Here is a 5,000-nt window from a genome sequence, read left to right as displayed (position 1 = left end):
CACACACACCATCCCATGGCAGTTCCAATCCATTGCCACAGTAGACCAAGAAGAGAAACACAAGAGTGAAGCACAAGAGAACACCAACACACCAACACCCAAAGCCCCCCCCCCCTCCTCCACACACACACACACACACGCCATCCGATTGCAGCTGGCCTCTCTGGCATGCGCCAGAGGCGCGCGCCACACCTCCGCACTGCACGCGAGTCAACTATTGTGCTCAGTTCAGACCTCCAGACTCGCTTCTCCGGTTCCTGATGCCCTGGTGAATGGTCTTGGTCTCGGCCTCCGCCAACCGGCAGTAACCTCGCGCCCTTGCCTTGTGACATCACGTACAGGCCCCCGACCCGAGCACGCGCCACCTCAGGGGGTCCAATGACCGAGAGGACAGGAGCGCGCGGTCACGCTCTCTTCCCGCCCACACTCCCACTCGCGCGTCTGTGATACCATCGTGACGACGAGAAGCCGGCGACTTCCGAGGAGCCAATGTCAGCACTAGAGCTTTCGGGTGTAGCGCGAAACAAATAAGACCACAACGCATCCACGGCGAGCAGCGCTTGTCGACCGGAAGCACCAACAGGTCGCCAGGTGACGGAACACGAGAGCCAGCCACTGTCCCCGACCCACAGGTGAGCCTTCAGGTGTGATATGAGAAGGAGCTTTTACAGGTGAAGCCGGCAGCGATTCTGAGATGCCCGCTTTCATTTTGGTTATCTTTTTGGATATGCCTAACTTCTCCTGCGCACGTGCGCATCTGACACCAAAACACACCTAGTCCAAACAGCACAGCACCGTCGCCGTCTTTTGTCTCATCACTTCCGCTGTTGAAAGTGTGAGTCGAGAGTTAGCTTGCTGTGGGCTTATCGATTCTGTTGTTATGATGTTGCACTATTAATTCTAGGCATAGATAGACAGGCACTTCATCGTCACATAGTGCGCACGCTCATCATGTCACGGTAGCTGTTTTGGCCCGTGATGGGGGTTGCCCTTGGAAACGGCAATTTCATTACAGCCGCGCGCCCTAAGGAACGCAGTACACAGAGGTTGGATTATGCTCAGCTGTGTGTGTGTGTGTGTGTGTGTGTGTGTGTGTGTGTGTGTGTGTGTGTGTGTGTGTGTGTGTGTGTGTGTGTGTGCTTACCCTATGGTTATAGACAGTGAAGTTGTCGTAGAGCATGATGATAGAGAGAGAGAGAGAGAGAGAGAGAGAGAGAGAGAGAGAGAGAGAGAGAGATACATTGGCGTCATTCCAGTCATACTTTACGTATGGAGTAAAGAGTATATGTAACATGATTGTCTACTGATTGGAAGAGAGAGAGATGGGGGGTGTGGAGTGAGAAGGAGTGAGAGAGAGTATCTAATACCAGAGACTGTGTTGTTTTGAGGAAGTGAGCTACATGTTCTCGCCTCAAGGAGAGTGGAGCAGCTGATTGCAGTTAGCACTAACCTGCTACAGAAGACTCCTCTCTCTCTCTCTCTCTCTCTCTCTCTCTCTCTCTCTCTCTCTCTCTCTCTCTCTCTCTCTCTCTCTCTCTCTCTCTCTCTCTCTATGATGTTGCCTGGTTCACATCAGACCATAATCTCAAGTGAGACGTGGTCTGGAGACCGCCTACTGAATTTCTCGTTGGGGAGTTGTGGTTTACAATTAATTGGCTATTATAAATGTAGGCCTATCATTTGGTGTAGCCTATATACGTAGCCCCATAGTGAATCGTGTCAGTTGTATTCAAACAAACTGCAAGCTTCTATTTGTCGTGTAATACGCATCATCATCTTTCCAGCCCTCCTGGCTCTCGGATTGGCTCCCTACCTCTGGCTAATGCTTTGCGGTGAGCATCCATGCTGTCAGTCAGATCGGAATGACTGTGCAAAGCAACATAGGATTTCCCAGCCAAGATCTGCTGTGGTTCACCTCCCCTGGCATGGTCTTCAACCCAGTTTCTCACCCAATGCATCAATACATAACTCCAATGACCCTGCATAAATATATGAATGACGTCAAAGGAATATTGATACCCGGGCCTTATTATATGACGCCAAAGTTTCACCTTTCGCCAAGCATTCATTATTTTTTTATTGCGTCACATGCAAGCCGCATTTGGCCAGGTGGCCTACAGTAGACCTAAACTGCTTTTCACAGTGGACCTGATTTCCAATGGACCACAGTGTGACTCAAAGTTGGCATCAGGTCAGAATATTACCTAACCAATAAGAAGCCAGGGAGAGTGTTTTGGAACATTACCTAACCAATAAGCAGCCAACGAGAGTGTTTTGGAATATTACCTAACCAATAAGCAGCCAGGGAGAGTGTTTTGGAATATTATCCCAACTGAATAGGCCTATAATGATGATGACGAGTGTGCTGTGTTTGAACTGAGAGAGCCAGTTACACACACACACACACACACACACACACACACACACACACACACACACACACACACACACACACACACACACACACACACACACACACACACACCTGTACATGACTTGTCAGACAAAGACAGCCACATGGGTAAAGCAAAACAGTCATTGACACAGTTTAGACAATTTGAGTGACATACAGATGATGTCACCATGACGATGACGTAAACATCTGCGTTATGTTGTTGTTGAGTAACTGTCAACGATTGTTGGGTAAGAGCTGTCCAATCATTTCAAACCATAACTGAGTGCAAACTTCCTGCTTCCTGCAATCACATTAGATCACACAACCTCCAGACCATGAATACGAAATGAAATGGTAGTACTATGGGATGGTCAGGACCAGGCTAGTAAATCACAGCCTCCATGACAATATGATTCCATATTGAACCGATTTGATTATTTTCGATGCTTAATAATGCCCCACAATACGATACGATTCGATTCAATTTAAGCTTTTTGTATATTACAGTTCCACTTCTATTATGTTATGAAGCTAGGGCACAGGACAGGGGCCAGCGATTCTATTATTTTCGATACTGGGTCATTTCACGTGAAATCAGACACTTTGGGACCCGACCGACACGGATTTCAATCATACTTGCTGTGCCTGTTTAGTAGCAAGGTAGCACCCCAGAACTGCATTTGTGTGAATCTGACACCAATATTAAGGGAGACTAGCGAAGGTTTACATATGAGGGTAGGACACTATGCATTCAGCCTTGATTATATCAGTCAGTGTAAATCACAAAAATATGTCCGTGATGTTATTTGAAAGCTCTTTTCTGGCTCTACAAATTACAATTATCATAAATTGAAAAATTAGAAATTGAATATCAAAAAAACGTATATTTTAAAATGGCCCGTTCCTTCTCTAAACATAGCGTACAATGTCATGAACAACACCTGAAATGCTGGTGTTTGGTTCTTTATTCATTTCAGAGACAATGGGACTCAAAAATATGGCATCATACAAATCACCTAGTAATAATATGGTGATACCATAGTAATATCACATGACAGCATGTCTATCGGATATGTGAAGGATGGAGATGGTCCATGAGGATGCAGGAAGTTCAGTTTCACCTCTCCAGTGCTCGGCATACATTCCTCAACCCATGCTAGCCACTAGTTGCCATCATATACAGCTACAACATACCCTTTGATGCTTGAACATTTTAAAAAATCCTTTACTGAGCTTATTCTTTCCTTCTCTGAATGCTTAAAATGGTCTCGCTTCCACTGTGTCCATTGACAATGGGCAGAAGCCGTGTAGTTTTTGAGTACCTTGAATAGGGACCGACGAGGGTGCAGGGCCCACTGGGAAAATGCCCGATATGCCAGATGGCCAGTCCAGCCCTGTCCCTGACACTACTCTATTACTACTTCATTACAACTCATTTCAACCTTTATGTCCCATTATCTCTGAAATGAATAAAGAACCAAACACCCCATTTTCAGGTGTTGTTTATGACCTTACAGGCTATGTTTAGACAAGAAAGCAGCCATTTTAAAATATAAGGTTTTTTATATTCAATTTTAAATGTTTCAATGTATCATAATTCATATTCTGAAGGTTGTTGTATTTCATGCTGTGTGTGTAATTTGTAGATCCTTTTGTGACTTAGATCCTTTTGTGACTTACTGATATAATCAAGGCTGAATGCATAGTCTCCTACCCTCACGCATAAACCTTTGCTAGTCTGTTTCTCCCTTAATATTGGTGTCAGATTCACACAAATGCAGTTCTGGGGTGCTACCTTGCTTCTAAACAGGCACAGCAAGTATGATTGAAATCCGTGTCGGTCGGGCTCAAAGTGTCTGATTTTACGTGAAATGACCCTACCTACGAATGCCCCACGATATGCCCCACTTCAATCGTCGGCTGATGATCGATGCATCGATACATATCGATTATTATTTACACACCATACCATTATAAGCTACTTCATGTTCATTAATTCTGTATAAAAACACACATATGTGTATCTGCTATTGCTCTGTTCAGCTCAGGAACCACACACCCTAGTTTAGTAAACCTTGCTTTTCACAGTGACATACAGGACAGCCCCATACTGCAGTAGTGCTATGGAATGCATACTGCACACCGCTCCATCGGTGGAATGCTGTAATACAGCTTTTACTACAACAATACCAGAGAGAGTAGAGAGAGAGAGAGGTTCCATTGGCCCATTGTTTCCGGGTTCTATTATTGGGGGGGGAAATCCCCCTTTAGGCAGACCTAGGCAGACCTGAGGACTGTTCTATTCTATGCTAGGAGCATTATGACACGCCCCTTTAGGCAGACCGGAACCTGGTCATGTTAGGTGCCCATAGAAACCTAATATGTTGGCATATCTCTATACTTAAAGAATCTCTGACAATACTACACTACTATGACATTGCACAGTGTGCTTTAGTAATACATTACGACTTGGTCATTGCCATTATGGTAACAACAGTGACTGATTACAGGCAGTAGAGTCCCCATTGAGAAACATTAGATTGAACAATGACATTCGTGACAATGAGTCACACCGGGTCGATTTTGATATGACATACACACAGGG

General features: G+C 45.2%; 1 protein-coding gene across 1 annotated transcript in view; it reads left to right on the top strand.

Annotated features, from left to right (window-relative positions):
• The first annotated feature begins 247 nt into the window (after positions 1–247).
• Positions 248–5,000, top strand: part of acsl3a (acyl-CoA synthetase long chain family member 3a) — a 29,172-nt gene continuing 24,419 nt past the window's right edge. Inside the window, exon 1 of the mRNA XM_063205004.1 lies at positions 248–632. The gene's annotated coding sequence lies outside the window, so the exon portion shown is untranslated. The remainder of the gene's footprint in view (positions 633–5,000) is intronic.

Source organism: Engraulis encrasicolus, chromosome 8 (assembly GCF_034702125.1).
Source record: "Engraulis encrasicolus isolate BLACKSEA-1 chromosome 8, IST_EnEncr_1.0, whole genome shotgun sequence".
In the NCBI taxonomy this organism is placed as follows: Eukaryota; Metazoa; Chordata; class Actinopteri; order Clupeiformes; family Engraulidae; genus Engraulis; species Engraulis encrasicolus.
Note: the sequence above shows the minus strand (reverse complement) of the source record. Positions and strands in the feature narration are given on the sequence as shown.